The following is an 18,559-nucleotide window of genomic DNA, read 5'->3' on the forward strand; positions in this document are numbered from 1 at the left end:
CTACAAAAATGACCCCAAGAGATCACAAAAGAACCCAGAACATCATCTAAAGAACTGCAGGTCTCAGTTGCCTCAGTTAAGGTCAGAGTTCATGACTCAGCCATAAGAAAGAGACTGGGCAAGAATGGCATGCATGGCAGAGTTCCAAGGCGAAACCAAAAAGAACATAAAGGCTCGTCTCACTTTTGCCAAAAAAACATCTGATGATCCCCAAGACTTTTGGGAAAATATTCTGTGGACTGAGTAAAAGTAAGACAGCATTTCAGAAAACGAACATCATAACAACAGTCAAACATGATGGTGGTGGTAGTGTGATGGTCTGGGGCTGCTTTGCTGCTTTAGGACCTGGACGACTTGCTGTGATTGACGGAACCAGGAATTCTGCTCTCTACTAAAAAATCCTGAAGGAGAATGTCCGGCCATCAGTTCGTGACCTCAAGCTGAAGCACACTTGGGCTCTGCAGCAGGACAATGATCCAAAACACACCAGCAAGTCCACCTCTGAATGGCTTAACAAAAACAAAATGAAGGTTTTGGAGTGGCCTGGTCAAAGTCCGGACTTGAATCTTATTGAGATGCTGTGGCATGACCTTCAAAAAGCGGTTCATGCTCAGAAACCCTCCAATGTGGCTGAATTGAAACAGTTCTGCAAAGAAGAGTCGGCCAAAATTCCACCACAGCGACGTGAAAGACTCACAAACAAATGTGAAAGACTCCTAGTTCTCACAAGCGGTCGAAATCCCTGATCCGCTAACGGTGGCACAACCAGGTATTAGGTTTAGGGGGCCATGTAGGTTTGGATCATCTTTTTTCCTTAATAAATAAAATCTTAAAAACTGCATTTTGTGTTTAATTGGGATCTCTTTGTGTAATATTTAAATTTGTTTGATGATCTGAAACATTTAAATGTGACAAACATGCAAAAAAAAAAAAAAGAAACCAGGAAGGGGGCAAATACGTTTTCACAGCACTGTACTTTGGGTTCACTGGTTGGTTGAGTGACTAAAGGGGCGAATACTTTTTCACACGGGTGATACGGATGTTGGTGAATTTTTTTCCTTCAATAAATCAATCGATCGTTGAAAGACGCGAGTATTGTGTCTACTCGGGTTGTTTTTTCGTGTTGTACTTCATTTGTTTGGAGATCAGAAACCACCAAGTGTTGTGAATCGTGGACTTCTGTAAAGCTCAAGTTCACAATCTTGGGCTTATTTTTGACAGGAACCTCACTTTTGAGGAACACATTCATTCCATGGTCGAGAGTTTGCTTTGCCCAGCTTTAATAATAATAATAATAATTAATAATAAGTCTTTGCATTTATATAGCGCTTTTCTCACTACTCAAAGTGCTCAGCAATTGCAGGTTAAGGGCCTTCCTTGCTTAAGGGCCCAACAGAGCAAAGTCCCTATTGGCATTTAGGGGATTCGAACCGGCAAACCTTCCAATTACCAGTGCAGATCCCTAGCCTCAGAGCCAACACTCCGCCTTTTTTTTGAAACTCCTAGGGATGTTGAGGTAGAGTCGCTCCTGCTTGATCACTGCAACTCGGTGGATTCTGCGATTAGCAAATCCCCAATACGCTGGTGGCAATTATTTCACAAAGCTACTGCTCGTTTTTTTTTGGTTGTCTGCCTCTGTACCCCCAATCTTGGCCTCGTTGCACTGGTTGCCAGTTAGTTTTAGGATTGATCTTAAAATGTTGCTGCTGGTTTTTAAAATCTCTACGCGGCTCTGCGTCCGCCTGAACGGTGTGTTTTACCTTAGGGATGCCAGTCGGTTACGTCTTGTGGTCTCTCATATGAAGTGTAAAACTAAAGCTTTTGCTGTGGAATTCTCTACCTCACTACCTGAAGGGCCCCCTTCGGCTGATTTGTATAAAACACAACTTTTCATGATCTTACAGACAGACAGACACTTTATTAATCCCAAGGGGAAATTCACATAAGGGTAACCCTCAGTGGTTTGTTTCATTATGTTTTATGTATTTTATGTTCTATTGGCTACGGCATTACTGATGTTGTATTAAATGTGCTCTATAAATAAATTCACATTGAAATCGGGAAGGGGGCAAATGCTTTTTCACACCACTGTACATCCATCTAGTCATCCATCCATTATCCAACCCGCTATATCCTAACTAAATGGTCACAGAGGTCTGCTGGAGCCAATCCCAGCCAACACAGGGCAGGAAACAAACCCTGGGCAGGGTGCCAGCCCACCGCAGGGCACGCACACACACACACACTAAGGACAATTCAGAGATAGATAGATAGATTTTAATTTAGTGTAGTAGGCAGGATGGAGATAGATAGATAGATAGATAGATAGATAGATAGATAGATAGATAGATAGATAGATAGATAGATAGATAGATAGATAGATAGATAGATAGATAGATAGATAGATAGATAGATAGATAGATAGATAGATAGATTAAATTAAAGACAGTATTAAATTAAAGATTGATAACAATGCAGTTAAAAACAGACAATAACTTTATATAATGTTAACGTTTACCCCCCCCCGGGTGGAATTGAAGAATCGTATAGTTTGGGGGAGGAACGATTTTCTCAGTCTGTCAGTGGAGCAGGACGGTGACAGCAGTCTGTTGCTGAAGCTGCTCCTCTGTCTGGAGATGACACCGTTATAGGATCGCCAATCCACCTAACCTGCATGTCTTTGGACTGTGGGAGGCAACCCACACAGACACAGGGAGAACATGCAAACTCCACGCACCCGGGAAGCAAACCTGGGTCTCCTTACTGTGAGGCAGCAGTGCTACCCATTGCGCCGCCGTTCCGCCCACCACCATACATATGATGGTAAATGAAAAAGCCAAGGCAATCTGAAACCCAACAGATAGCAGCTGACACAGTACGAGGCGTTTGCAGTGGCTTATGGGTAGTTGGCACCAGTCTAGTTGAAGATGCTCCACTGCAGGGCTGCGCCACTTATTGAAGAACACACCAGACTGAGCTGTCTGTGGGCCGAGGGAGTGAAACCTGCCGGAGTCCACCGAAGGATGGAAGTGAAAACAGCAGGACTCAACAAGAACTTCAGGATCAGATCTGGCAAAACGAGCGTAAGAGACAAAGCTCAATCTGGTCGACCATCGATGTCTTGCACACAAGCCCACAGTGACATGGCCAATGCCTTCATTGGAAAAGACTCCCGGATTATGCTGTCTGTTACTGCCGCACATTTGGATGTCAGCCATGGATCTGCAAACGCCTTGGGGTATCAAAGTTTGCACAAAATGGGCATCCAAACGGCTTACTGATCTGCACAAGCAAAACCACATGGAGGTTGTGATCCAACTCCCGAAACATTATGGAGAAGATCTGAGCGTTTTGTGGCAGATTGTCACCCGAGATGACACATGGGTCCATCACTGTGAGTGAGAAAGCACGAGAGTGGAAACAACCGTCGTCTCCGGTGAAGAACAAATTCAAACAACAAAATCATTGGGACACGAAGGGTCTTATTCTGTCGCGTTTTCAGGAAAATGGACAATCGGTGACCAACGTAACGTACTGTGTGTGCTACGCCTCGAGAGAAAACTCAAAGCTGCAATTTGCAGCAAAAAGAAGAGGAAAGCTATCAAAAAAACGGTCCTGCTGCTCCATGGCTACAAATGTCCACAATGGTGGAGGCCAAGCGACAGACAGCTGCAGTTTGAACGTCTTCCACGTCCCCCTTACAGCAGCAGGTGACGGTCACGTCACCTTAACGAGGCTCACCGCTGATATTGAGGTTAAGGAGGAGGAGAAGAGCAGCTGAGAAGATGAAGAGGAGTGACACAAGAAGGCAGGGAGGCCGTGAAGAGAAATGACAGAACTACGACCTTCTTCTGTCACCGGAGTTACAGGGAAGTCCCCTTTACGTTTTTGACTCTCTCTCTCAATTGGAATTCTTCAACAGAAGTGAAGTTTGGCCCATTTTTCAAGTTTTATTACCATCGGTATAAAATGATTTCTACTTCTGTTTGTTTTAAATTTTGGCCCAGACTGAAGCAGCGCTGTTAGTGGGGCATCACGTCCTCAACCACTTGAACTGCTTTTCTCATACAATTCTCGATGCCCCAGTCGGGGTCCCCCAGCGGCTCACATTCGTGCTCATCAGATGTGTGCAGGAGGGATTTGGAGGGGACATCACTGTCCCCACGACCTGTGACCCCTCAGGTTATTATTGCCTGCGGGATCGGCAGCAGCTCTCCGAATGGAGTCGGCGTACACAGACAGGGTGGTCAGGTTAAGGGAGGGCCTGAAAAGAATCAAGAGTTGTCTCTGCTCAACTCTCTCGTATACTTGGATGGATATTTGAGGAGTAAATTGTAAGAGAAGGATTTTTATATTATGTACATTAAAAGAGCCATCAACAACAAATCAAATCACATTAATAGTATTATTAGAAAAGTAAAGTTGAATAAATTGAACTCTGCAGCTGCTTGAATAAAAGGTAACGTACCACTTCAGGTTAGCGGAAACAGCCCAAAAAGTTCATAGAAATCTACGTTTTGTATTTAATACTGGTATGTAAAATCTGGTTGACGTAAGTGAAAGCGTCCTCAAGTTATTGTGTTTACACACACAGACAATTCCAAAAATTATGCTTTCAGACTTAGGGAGGTCTAAAAACATCGAGATTCATCAAAATCTCGACATCAAATCTTTGGACAATTCCAATACTTACCCTAAACTTAATATACGAGAAAGTAAAAAGGAAAGAGAAACAAGATGTGGACAAGCCCAGCTTGGGGGGACTTACAACAATGAAGCAGGCGCCAGTGGTGGGCACTGATAAGGCCACCGCAGCAGCAGCAGCAGGAGTAGGAGGACAAGCGGGTGACAGAGTGATAAGGTGAAGTGGCCTCCTTCAAGTCCCGTTCACCCTCTTTTATTTATTTATTTAACAAACACGGGGCTCTGATGGTGCGTCTGCAGAATGTGCAGAGAGGATTCCTCAGCTTGGTGTCCCAAAACACATCAAAGTGACTAAAGTCACCATGTGTGCAATGCAATTTAGGACATCTGTGTCCGCTTTAACTGGTCCCAGTTATCTTCACCAAGGTGTAACCCAGCAAACATGGGCACCAGCTAGAACCCATCACTACAGGGCGTGCCAGCCATCAGTTCCTTTCATAGAGTGCAGTGCGATTAATGGGACTCGCTGTCACAAGGCGCCTTACGGTGTCAGAGCAACTGCAAAATATTAGGAATTGTAGACTTGAGAATGCGGCACCTGGAATTCGACAACTGACAGACCGACAGACAGACTAACCCACCTGGGGCTGTAACCAGAGTGCCAGCAGAAAATTCAGACCCCAGTGGGGATCCCTCAGTGCTCCCGAATGTTAATCCACCAGTTTACTATTTACTGTCATGTTTTCAGTCTATCGCAATGTGTGGCGAGACACGAGACCACCGACACGGTTTGACTGAATCGACATCTTTAACAAAAGACATTTGGGTGGCAGGCAACTTACTGGACTCCAGCTTGTCTGTTATTTTTATTGAGTGACTTCCATAAGATGCTCTGACGGTCCGATGGTGGGGCACTCAGCCTCCTGGTGTTCTAGATAACAACATGGCATTTACTGGGGGGGCTGGGGGGGTTGGGGGGGGGGAGTGTTACACTGCCTGGAATGTCAACAGGCGAGGGTGACACATAGAAACTGCCTTAGCAACAGAAAATGTGAATATGAGCCGACAACAAAAAAGGGGGAAGAAAAAAGGAGCAGAGACAGACGGAGAGAGAGATCTGAGAGACACGACATACAAACAAACACAATAGGAGAGGAACGACAGACGCCAAAAAATATGAATATGCACCAATGTCGAAAAGTCAGAGGAGAACAAACAGACAGGAAGGAAGGGAAAGGGACACAAAGTGTAGGTGGGCAGATAGGCAGGCAGTGAGGGCACAGCTCTCTTATTGGTGTGAAAGGCACTATATAATAAAAAGAGTGATAAATGTGAACAGTACTATATGATAGATAGATAGATAGATAGATAGATAGATAGATAGATAGATAGATAGATAGATAGATAGATAGATAGATAGATAGATAGATAGATAGATAGATAGATAGATAGATAGATAGATAGATAGATAGATAGATAGATAGATAGATAGATAGATAGATAGATAGATAGATAGATAGATAGATAGATAGATAGATAGATAGATAGATAGATAGATAGATAGATAGATAGATAGATAGATAGATAGAGTGCATCCAGAAAGTATTCCCAGGGCTTCATCACTTTTTCCACATTTTGTTGTGTTACAGCCTTATTCCTAAATAGATTCAATTCATTTTTTTCCTCAGAATTCTACACACAACACCCCATAATGACAACGTGAAAAAAGTTTACTTGAGGTTTTTGCAAATTTATTTAAAATAAAAACATTGAGAAAGCCCATGTCCATAAGTATTCACAGCCTTTGCTGTGAAGCTCCAAATTGAGCTCAGGTGCATCCTGTTTCCCCTGATCATCCTTGAGATGTTTCTGCAGCTTCATTGGAGTCCACCTGTGGTAAATTCAGTTGACTGGACATGATTTGGAAAGGCACACACCTGTCTATAGAAGGTCCCACAGTTGACAGTTCATGTCAGAGCACAAACCAAGCATGAAGTCACAGGTATTGTCTGTAGACCTCCAAGACAGGATTGTCTCAAGGCACAAATCTGGGGAAGGTTACAGAAAAATTTCTGCTGCTTTGAAGGTCCCAATGAGCACAGTGGCCTCCATCATCCGTAAGTGGAAGAAGTTCAAAACCACCAGGACTCTTCCTAGAGCTGGCCGGCCATCTAAACTGAGCGATCGGGGGAGAAGGGCCTTAGTCAGGGAGGTGACCAAGAACCTGATGGTCACTCTGTCAGAGCTCCAGAGGTCCTCTGTGGAGAGAGGAGAACCTTCCAGAAGGACAACCATCTCTGCAGCAATCCACCAATCAGGCCTGTATGGTAGAGTGGCCAGACGGAAGCCACTCCTTAGTAAAAGGCACATGGCAGCCCGTCTGGAGTTTGCAAAAGGCACCTGAAGGACTCTCAGACCATGAGAAAGAAAATTCTCTGGTCTGATGAGACAAAGATTGAACTCTTTGGTGTGAATGCCAGGCGTCATGTTTGGAGGAAACCAGGCACCGCTCATCACCAGGCCAATACCATCCCTACAGTGAAGCATGGTGGTGGCAGCATCATGCTGTGGGGGACTGGGAGACTAGTCAGGATAAAGGGAAAGATGACTACAGCAATGTACAGAGACATCCTGGATGAAAACCTGCTCCAGAGCGCTCTTGACCTCAGACTGGGGCGACGGTTCATCTTTCAGCAGGACAACGACCCTAAGCACACAGCCAAGATATCAAAGGAGTGGCTTCAGGACAACTCTGTGAATGTCCTTGAGTGGCCCAGCCAGAGCCCAGACTTGAATCCGATTGATTGATCTCTGGAGAGATCTTAAAATGGCTGTGCACCGACGCTTCCCATCCAACCTGATGGAGCTTGAGAGGTGCTGCAAAGAGGAATGGGCCAAACTGGCCAAGGACAGGTGTGCCAAGCTTGTGGCATCATATTCAACAAGACTTGAGGCTGGAATTGCTGCCAAAGGGGCATCGACAAAGTATTGAGCAAAGGCTGTGAATACTTATGGACATGGGAATTCTCAGTTTTTTTATTTTTAATAAATTTGCAAAAACCTCAAACTTTTTCACGTTGTCATTATGGGGTGTTGTGTGCAGAATTCTGAGGAAAAAAAAGAATTGAATCCATTTTGGAATAAGGCTGTAAGATAACAAAATGTGGAGAAAGTGATGAAGTGCTGTGAATACTTTCAGGATGCACTGTAGATAGATAGATGTGAAAGGCACTATATAATAGATAGATAGATAGATAGATAGATAGATAGATAGATAGATAGATAGATAGATAGATAGATAGATAGATAGATAGATAGATAGATAGATAGATAGATAGATAGATAGATAGGAAAGCTAGTAGATAACAAATGAATAAGAAACTTGCTGTGTACGCCATTTTATTTCTAGCGCCTGTATAACGCAGACAGCTGGCACCTGAGCCACGGTCCATGCAGCAGGTACAATAATCGCTCAGGCGCTGTCCCCATCATCCAGACCATGCAGTTGAAGTTATGTGTGAAGCGCCAGAGTGTGGGCCATCAGGGACTTCAGCCTCAGTGTGTCACACGCACTATTAGAGACGTACGCCATCTGCTTGTTTCAAGTCGTATGTGGTCACTGACGCCATTCTGTTAAATTCCACAAAGGCCAGACGTGCTTAGGATTTTTTTTCCCTTTATTTTTACAACTGGAGGAGCCGAGCCAAGAGAGGGGAGAAGGCATGAAGGGCTTTGTGCTGAAGTCCCTCCGCCATGCTACACTTCTTTAATGGCACTTTATAGGGTTGTCACTTCACATTCACCGTTTCATTTTGGGAAGGTTCTTTTCAGCTTTGTAAAGGCCCTGAGAATGGCAGGTGTAGTTGTTCAGGCTTTGGACTTTACAGCCTGAGGTTGTGGGTTCAAATCCCACTACTGACGCCACTGTGTGACCCTGAGCAAGTCACGTCACCTGCCTGTACTCCAACTGAAAAAGCAAAAGAAATGTCACCAACTGTACCTCTGAAATGGTTTAAGTCACCTTGGATAAAGGGGGTCAGTTAAATAATAATAATAATAATGTGGACCACATGCTTCATGTACAGCACAGGATACTTAAAGACCAAGTGGTCCTGAGCGTATCCTGTGGACTCTCCTTGAATTTTAGAAATCTCTTACCATCTCTTCATGATCATTTATGGACCCTTTTAAGCAGCTGAAGGTTCTTTCTGGACTCTTCATGTGGATGGAAGTTTTGGGGACCCAAAAATGGATATCCTATGGCATCACTCTGAAGGACCTCTCTTCTCCAACAAGACCCTCGTTCTCAGCCTCATTGATAGTAACTGAGGACATCAGCTCTTAGCCCCTCTGCACCTCTTGAGGATGAACTGATCAGGGTGGGCTTCAGCTCTTTGTAATGCTTTAATCACGAGAGGCTCTCTTCAGGTCTCACGCTGGCCCCCCAATACAGCGACTGTGGGCCTCTCTGCTGCTATCAGCACTCTATGGACCTCCGTGACCTGGCACAGGCTGATAAGGGCGATTGGCCAGGGGATGACTCATCTGTTTTGTGAACTTGAAGAGGCTCATTTCTCAATAGGGGTCTGTGTTTTTCTGTCATCAGAAGCCATTTTACAGAGTGCTCCTGTCATTCATATAGCGCCTTACATGATCAATCTGTTAGTAAACTGAAGGGCATCACTGGGTAAGACCACAACTTGACCGGACCCTGCATCCTGATGTGTGCCACTGCCACCCTGTTAGGCCACACTGCGTGTTTCAGGATGTCACCCTTGGGTCACAGACTCTCCCTCTTTTTATATTTAAAGGCCCGTTTATATTTGGTGCGTCCACATTGCCGTGAGGGTCCACTATGGTGTGCGTGACCTACATTTAAATTTAATCATCAGTCCTGGCGCGCAGACCCTCGTGTCGGCGACTGTGCGGCCCTGTCAACTAGATAAGAAAAGACGAGCACATTCAAAGAACAATCGTGTGAGGCGATGCCACCCGCACCTCCACATGCCACCATGAAAAGCACACAGTGACAGCCAAATGGGCACAAATTCATGGCGAGGAATCACCCGGACCCCGGATAAGGATGACAGTTTGTGCAGACAGAAACGGAAACATCTGCGAGAACAACATGGAAAGACAAAGAAAGAACGTCGGCAGAATCCTGTGTGTGCAAGCAGAAACAGACCTTCAATCCAACAAGTCGCCTACTGAATGAGGGCAGGATGGAAGACACAAACCCGAGTAACGTCCACATCGGCAGCACCACAAAGAACGACTGGGGATATCCCGACATCAAAACGTGACAACTTGACGCATCTCACGAGGGTCCTCACAAACTCTCCTCTCCTTTCCATCCAAAGCACTGGATGGTGTCGCATCTACCAGATCTCTGCCTTCTGCCTACAGGACAGACTGTTTGATCCTAATCCGTCAGGCCACAAGAGGGTCACTCCACCTAGATGTCCCCAGTCACTAAACATGTTATGGCAGATTAGAGCTACTGTCATGTCATCATCTGTCCTCATCCTGCTAGAGGTCTCCTCTGCCTTTGATACGGTCACCCACCAAGCCCTCCTTGCTACCCACTCAGACCTTGGCATCATTAGGACTGCCCTCAGATGGCTGGAGTCCTACCACTCGAGTCCAAGTGTGGAGCGATGTCATGGTTTCAAGGGTGCCCCAGTATTGCTGTTTGGTCACCTCCTCTTCTCACTAGGCCCACCATTCTGTCTTCTTGTATCTGTCCTATGCTGGTGATATGCAGCTGGACCCGTCGTTCCCTCCTCAGGACCACAGGGTATCCACCGGAATCTCTGCACGTCTCACTGATAGCACAACCTGGATGAAGGAGCACCATCTCCAGATCAACCTGGCAAAGACGGACCCCTCCTTGTAATCCCAGCTCACCTCACACCTGCTGATCAACGACCACAGTACAACGGTCTCCTGGTCTCGCAGACCTACAACATCAGCCCGTATCGTCCAGGAGCTTCTGACCTTGTCACATCTGGACTGCTGCAACTCACTGTGGGTGGGAGTCACCAGACCGCTGTGGCACATCTGGAGTTCAACCTGTGGAGGTGGGCACATGTCACCCCCTCTCTTCAGATCACCACACTGGCTCTGTGTAGTGCCACAGATTACCTTCAAATCCCTAATGCTGGTCTACTGAGTAGTCAATGGGTCAGCCTCCCCCACACTATGCGACTCTTCAATTCCACCGGGGGGGGTAAACGTTAACATTCTACAAAGTTACTGTCTGTCTGTTATACCTTCATTGTTATCACTCGTTAATTTAATATTTAAGTTATTATCAGTACGCTGCTGCTGCTGCTGGAGTAGGGGAATGAATAATAAAGTGTCTATCTATCTAGCTATATGGAGGCACTTGTGAGGTCCTCTGCTCCTTCTTGACCTCTCACATCTGCAAGGAGCACCTGCTGCGACTGTACGCATGAAACAACTCGGACCCCCACACGACGATTTTGTAGAAATCTGGAGCACATACTCTTTAAAGAGATGTGTTGAGAATCTCACACAGAACAACGTTTGGAAATTTCTAAATCTCCCGCCGAAAAGCATTGGAGAATCGACAAACTCATCCACTTCAACCAGAAGAACGTCATCTGCGAGACGTCAGCTACTCCACGGCTTCAATGTGTAGAGTTTACTCGTCTGCCAGCTGCTTGGACACCCGATACAATGCCAGGGAAAGACGGGGCACACAAAACACAGAGGGAAGCAGCGCATACAGCAGCCCACTCCTACTGCCACCTTAGGTATATGTTAGCGATAGAAAGAAAGAAAGAAAGAAAGAAAGAAAGAAAGAAAGAAAGAAAGAAAGAAAGAAAGAAAGAAAGAAAGAAAGAAAGAAGCACAAAAAGAAAAAGGAAATGAAAGGGGGATAATAAAGGGAGCACAGAAAGAAAGAAAATTAAAGGGGGTGAATAAGGGTGCACAGAAAAAGAAAATGAAAGGGGGATGAATAAAGGGAGCACAGAAAGAAAGAAAGAAAGAAAGAAAGAAGCAGAAAAAGAAAGAAAGAAGCAGAAAAAGAAAATGAAAGGGGGATAATAAAGGGAGAACAGAAAGAAAGAAAATGAAGGGGATGAATAAAGGGAGCACAGAAAGAAAGAAAGAGAAAGAAAGAAAGAAAAAGAAAGAAAGAGAAAAAGAAAATGAAAGGGGGATAATAAAGGGAGAACAGAAAGGAAGAAAATGAAGGGGATGAATAAGGGTGCACAGAAAAAGAAAGAAAGAAAATGAAAGGGGGATGAATAAAGGGAGCACAAAAAGAAAGAAAGAAAAGGAAAAAGAAGGGAGCACAAAAAGAAAATGAAAGGGGGATGAATAAAGGGAGCACAGAAAGAAAAAGAGGGCGATAATGGGAGCACAAAAAGAAAGAAAGAAAGAAAAAGAAAATCCACCAAAAAAAAGAAGGACGAGAGTGTGTGTCCATCTGGTTACTGGTGTCTCGGTTATCTGCTATTTGGTACAATATTTGAAAAATGAAATGTATTTTATTGCCATCTGCCTTACAACGTGCATTCCTAAAGATGGTGCACTGCAACCGTCAACGTTAAAAACATGGAAGTCTACGTTGATTACATCTCAGACAGCTTGTACTTATAATAAAAATTTGTTCATAAAAACACAGCGTGCAGTGCCAGGATAGGTCCAGGAAATTTAAAGGACCTCACAGCCGATTTCTCTAGAGACTCGACACCCCGCCTGTTGTCAGCCACACAGCGATGGCGAGGACGGATTGATGGGGTTGTAAAAATCAAATCCCACAGGGTGACGTTTATTAACTCTGTAAATGTCCCCTCCGTCCAGACGGGTGCCACCTGCTCCATGGCAGGTCCATAGCAAGGAGTTGTTTAATCAAATGACATTTATCACTGGTGTCTTGTCAAACTCGATTACACAGAATGCTTGGCTAGTCAGGCGGATGACACAGTGACTTTTGCCCCCCTCAAAGAAGGGGATGGACAGGAGGACCCTCCACATGGTGGCAACAAACAGCGGCTAAATCAGAAGTCACACTGACACCAAGCTCCTACATTCGCTCAGCAGGTTAGAAGGTCACATGTTGGCGCCAGGACCAGACACAAATGTGACAGCAGTGCGTCCACAAGTGCTGCGTCAAAGCCGCCATTGAGATTAAAAGAACAACACTGGGAATGAAAACCCATCTCAGTGCCCTCGCCCACACGCGGTCACAAGCCTGCTTGGAAATTCCTCTGTGCACGCGATGGACTTCAGAGCAGAGGTGGGTGACCGCCATTCAGAAACACAGCTGGGGACGACTGACCGTGAGAGCCATTCATCAGTCACATGATCATAACGTGACATGTTAAAGACTCGAGCACAAAGGCTCCAGCCAGCTCTTCCAGACACTTCCTCGGTGGGCACGGGTAGAAGCCCCCCTCTGCAGATCTCTCATGCAGGCTGACAAGCCACCCTTTTGTGAAAGGGGCCAGCTTTGTGTGGCACCGTGATGGCCAGTGGATAAAGTGACAGCGTGGGGAGCATGCGAGTCACCATGGCACCCTGAGCCAGGGCTCCTGCTGTGACAAGACACACGAATCCGATAAGACGTGCGTGTGACTAAGGCCGCGCCCACAACATCTGGGCGTTGTACTCCTTGCGCTTCACTGCATTTGGTTTCTAGGATTTTTTCTTAGCCTTCCTTGCACCTTTGCCGTTACAACGCCACTGTATGCATCACGCTTTGCACCTCAAGTCCCCGTCACACTACATGACTGTCCAGTGGCTTTCAGATAAAGACTTTGATTATGTCATCTCAGAGAGATGGGGGCAGTCACAGCGCGTGCCTAGTTGGTCTTCGGCAGCGACTTGGGTGGCATACGTACTACATCTGGCATTAACAACTGGAAATGTAAAATTATGAAAAAGCGTCCCACAGCCATATGCTTCTGAAATCGTCACCGTGTGGAGGGGCGAAAACAAAGTTTTGAAAATGCAGCCCCTAACTGCACTCTGATTGGTTTGTGCTTCTCATGTGACCCATCCCTGATTGGCTCCTGCTTATTATGACGTCACATTCCCTGACGGGTCGCCTTTCACAAACGAAAGCCGCATTCCAACATGGCAGACGCGGAGGAGTCGCTTTGCGTGGCACCTGTTGTGTTGCTGACCTGTGTACGTAAACGCGGGTCCCACACAGTTTTCCGTGATTTAGAAGCAGAGCTCATTTTCTAAACGAGTCCATGCAGAAATTAACCGATGTAATCTCTCTTAGGGGCGGCACGGTGGCACAGTGGGTAGCGCTGCTGCCTCGCAATAAGGAGACCTGGCTTCGCATCCTGGGTCCTCCCTGTGTGGAGTCTGCATGTTCTCCCCGTGTCTGCGTGGCTTTCCTCCCACAGTCCAAAGACATGCAGGTTGGGTGCATTGGCCATCCTAAATTGTCCCTAGTGTGTGCTTGGTGTGCGCCCTGCCCCGGGTTTGTTCCTGCCCTGCGCCCTGTGTTGGCTGGGATTGGCTCCAGCAGACCCCTGTGACCCTGTAGTTGGGATATAGCGGGTTGGATAATGGATGGATGGATCTCTCTTAGCAGGGCCTGCTGGGATTTCCTCCATCTCCATTCAGAGAGGCTGACAGGACTTTAATTTGTCCCAAAGGGGACACTCAGCTTTTAGAGAGGATCAGCCTTGTAAGTGTCGTCAGAGATCGGCATGGCATCCCATCCAGGTCGAGAACTTGGATCCTTTACTAGGGAGGGAGGCCTGAAGGATGAGTGAGCCTTCCTGGAGTCTAGAATCATAAGAACTCTTTACATGCATATAGCGCCTTTTCTCACTATACTCACAATACTGCAGGGCAGCATTCTTGTGTTACTAGCCCACAGGCATGCTGGGAAGTGTAGTCCCATGGTGCAGCCCTGTAGCATGCCATGAGTACCACCATCACTGCCTTCTAGAAACATCTCCCTGACCCGGAGGTACTTCTGTCAGACTGGGGCCACACACCAGAGTGCTCCTCCGTCTTGCCTCGGACAGTCAGAGTCGGAAAGCAGAGGAGCTGGGCGAAGAGCAGAGAAACGCAAGGATTCACCGTCCATTTACGTGGCTTATTGTGTAGAAGGTATTTGGGAGGAATTGTCTGAATGCCCACCGCCTGCCACACCTCCATGCTAAAGCCTTTCATTTTCCCTGGCGGTGGAAGTCAACTGAACGGCCAAAAGCCTTGGAGCAGATTCTGCCTCAGGGACGAGAGACTCCCCGTGTGAGGTGAGGGGGGCAGCACTGGGAGGTTTTGTTGTTGTGTCATCGCACCTGAATGACCACTGACCGCCACTCAGGGGCTGGGTATTCGGGTGCCACCAGGGCTGAGGAGGTTCAAAGGTGGTCGGTCAGGGACGGTTCTTACGATTTTAGGGGTTTTGTTTCTAAAGCGATAGACGGTCCTGTTTTCACACCGCTAGTTTGTGTTCTCACGGGCACCGCTGTTTTGGGTGCTTTATGCTGCCGGGTGACGTCATCGGGCCACCTCTACATAATAAATAATAATAATAATTCATTACATTTATATAGCGCTTTTCTCAGTACTCAAAGCGCTATCCACACAGGGAGGAACCGGGAAGCGAACCCACAATCATCCACAGTCTCCTTACTGCAAAGCAGCAGCACTACCACTGTGCCACCTACATCAAGTTGGCGTTCTCAAAGTAAATCTTTTGTACTGTAAATCTCTATGTAGTTGGGAGTTTTGGCCACGGGTATTGATTTTGCTTTTGGTATCGGGATCCAGTTGTGCGTTTCTCTTCATCTTTCCGGTTTTGACCCGACTCTCATCTCCTGGTCCATTAAGCGCTTAATATGTCGGATCGAGTCTGACAGTTGCATGAACTTGCATACAGTTAACCAAAAAGCCAAACATGTTAAAAATAATCTGCTGATTCATTCAAAAAAATGGGACAGACGGGCACATTTGGCTGCGCACACCCTGTGCCTATGGTGCCTCCCGGGTACACGGCTTTCTGTTGTTGCATTGGTACTAAGATGTGGACTTTGGTAACGGTGCCAGCTTTCAGACCAAATCTCGGTGGCTAAGGACCCGTGCTGCTGTCTGAAATGGCTGCCGGCTCAAATCTCGTCACACTGACAGAGGGGATCCGACTCTGTTGGGCGCTTGACCTGAACAACTGCTCAAGGGGGTGCTCTGCAATGGCCGCCCCCACACAATTTCCACTTTGGGATTCATAAAGTGTTTCAAATCACAAAATGGTTCTGAAGCATTAAGTGTAAACCCTCCCCAATGTGGCAGACACTCGCTGGTCTTCGTGGTGCGCACCCCGTGAAGTCCTACAGTAATCGCGTTGTTTTCTCAGCATTACACGACGGGTGTTTTTCCATTGGCGTTTGCGGGGGGATTGAGAGGAAAGCTGACGTTTACTTGAAAACGCTGTTACCGTCCCATTTTAAAATGTGGGTTTTCCTGGTACTTTTCCAGCACTGGTACACCATGCCACCCTTGTGTGTCGCTGCCTTCATTAACCGGAGTCGGCCTAACCGCGTTATTCATTAAAAAGAAGGAACTCTGCTCTTTAAAAAGAAAAACACACACAAGCTCCAGCGAGCAGAGCCGTTCCTTCTGACTGCGCCCCGGAGGGCCGCCCTGCTCTCCCAGATCTGAAGACTCCAACGGGCAAACGCAGGGTGGGCTCTAATGAAAAACAAGAGTTAAATATTTACCGTCCCATTTCACGCCCTTTACACATCCGTCCACCTTAACGCTCTTTAGTATTCCAGCCAGCAGCCTGACATGCGATCCCAGGACTGCGTTTCAGAAGATCGCCACGTTTTGTTTTTTTTTTTTCCTTTCTGCTCACAGAGGACGTTTAAAAATGTGAGCTCAGCAGTTAGGAGAGCACAGGAGTAAAAAGGCTTCATTGTGCGGAGAGAACTTTACAGGGACGCCGAGTTCTAGGGAGAAAATTAAAAAGAAAAAGAACAAGCGGTGGCTCCAAATCACCCGAGAAGAACGGGCTCAGCACAGTAGGGGGGGTCCTGCCATCCAAGATAGGCTGGGAGATCGAGAAGAGCAAGGCCGGGACGAAAAACTCAAAAGTAAAAACCAAAAACGGGCACAGCAGGCTACGTCGCAGCACACAGACGCCATCTCAGCTCAGCTACGTGTAAAGATACCAGGCTGAGCCCGCCATCTTCAGGACCACCAGTTTATACAAATACAAAGCTGCCCTGGGCGATCGCAGCCTCGTGTGCCGACTTCTCGGTGGCAGATCATCGCCGGGGGGGCCGTGTCCACTACACCCACGATGACACAACTGTGGTGGGGCTCATCTCAGACGGTGACAAGGGGGCCCACTGACAGGGTGGGGGATTAACCATTAAGCAAAATGGGCATCAGGGGGCACCACAGAAACGGACTGTGGACCACAAAAGTGCAAATGGGGCGGCTGAAGCAGGTTCCGCAAAAAATGAAATGAAAAAGTTACATCCATAAATGTAGAAAAATAAAAATGAAAGATTAATAATAGAAGTTAATGATATACTGCATATTAATCTTGGGAATACGAGAACATTAGAATGTGGTAACCGCCACGCGGCCCACGTGATCGTTCTCGTCTTGGTCATGTCGACGGTCCCGATCAGTCATCCACTGAGAATGAGTGCAGCTCACATATACGGGGGCACCAAAGGTCTTCACCCGGCCCGGCCTATAGAGGAGCTCCACAGACCCCCAGTATGGGCACTGAGGACACCAAGGAGCTCAGGACTCATTTCAGCCTCTCCCCGTCCACATAGAGGGTCCATCTTCAGACTACTAGGGACCCTGACGTGGTCCACCAAACACCAGAGTGTTGACCAAGAAAGCTCAACTAAGACTCGACTTCCTGTGTACGTGAAGGAAATGAACTCTGGAACAACGGGGAGCTTGGTGTCTCTTTATCGCCCCTCCATCGAGAATATTCTCACCCACAATCGGAGAACCCGGGATGGGATCTGCTCCATAGCAGACAAGGTGGCCCTGCAGAGGATCGTAAGGCAAACAGAAAAGCCCCCCGGTACTCGGCTTACTCCCCCTGCAGGGCGTTCACAACGTTACAAATGTTCTGCCAGCACACCCCGGTCACCATCTGTTGGAGCTGCGGCCATCAGGACTATCAAAGCCTGCACCTCCAGACTAAAGAACACTTGCTGCCCAACTGTGGTCAGCAGGTTAAACTGGGCACACGAGGACAGCAATACACGGCCACACCAAAGTGTCCACAACCATTAATTGTTTATTTTAGTCTCAAACAGCGGCATTCACGGTTTTAATGGCTCAAGGTGCAAATGACAAGTTCATCGTGAACTATCTGGTGTCCCACATGCACGTCTGTGGACCACCTTGTCGGCTCAGATCAGGTATCCAATACCACTAAGGGACGAGAGGGGGCGCCGTCACTAACAATCTTGCCTCTCTCCAAGAAGACGCCCCTTGAGGTCAAATGACTCCGCCCTCATCCCTCTGAGACGCCCCGCCCATTCCGGTCTGACCAACATAACGGTGGCCGTTTGTCAAACTGAACCTACTGCAGGATGGACCCCTACAGAGAGACCCTTAGCAAAGAGCCAGCAGGGGCTCCAAGTTGCGAGTTTGTGACTTTGCTGCCATTTTTTCCTCTTTTTTATTTGATTTATTACTAAACAAGGTGGGTTAAGGTTGGCACCTCAACTTTAAACTTTGTCCCTCGTCCCCAACACTGGTTTAATAAAACACTTTGAAGAGAAGGACGTCATTGAAAATCTACGACATAAGAATGACCTGTCATGGCAGAATATGGCAAGGAGAAGTGCAGATGCCATAATGGATGGACGGGCGCCCCCACCGGGATGGAGTGCAATGCCATACCAGGCCAGAAGGCCATAATGGAGGGATCACG

At 46.9% G+C, this 18,559-nt stretch overlaps 1 protein-coding gene across 1 annotated transcript in view; it reads right to left on the bottom strand.

The window, feature by feature from the left end:
- lrrc8aa (leucine rich repeat containing 8 VRAC subunit Aa) overlaps positions 1-18,559 on the bottom strand; it is a 52,264-nt gene that overhangs the window by 21,666 nt on the left and 12,039 nt on the right. The window lies entirely within an intron of this gene.

The sequence above is a fragment of the Erpetoichthys calabaricus genome, chromosome 9, assembly GCF_900747795.2.
Source record: "Erpetoichthys calabaricus chromosome 9, fErpCal1.3, whole genome shotgun sequence".
Classification (NCBI taxonomy): domain Eukaryota; kingdom Metazoa; phylum Chordata; class Cladistia; order Polypteriformes; family Polypteridae; genus Erpetoichthys; species Erpetoichthys calabaricus.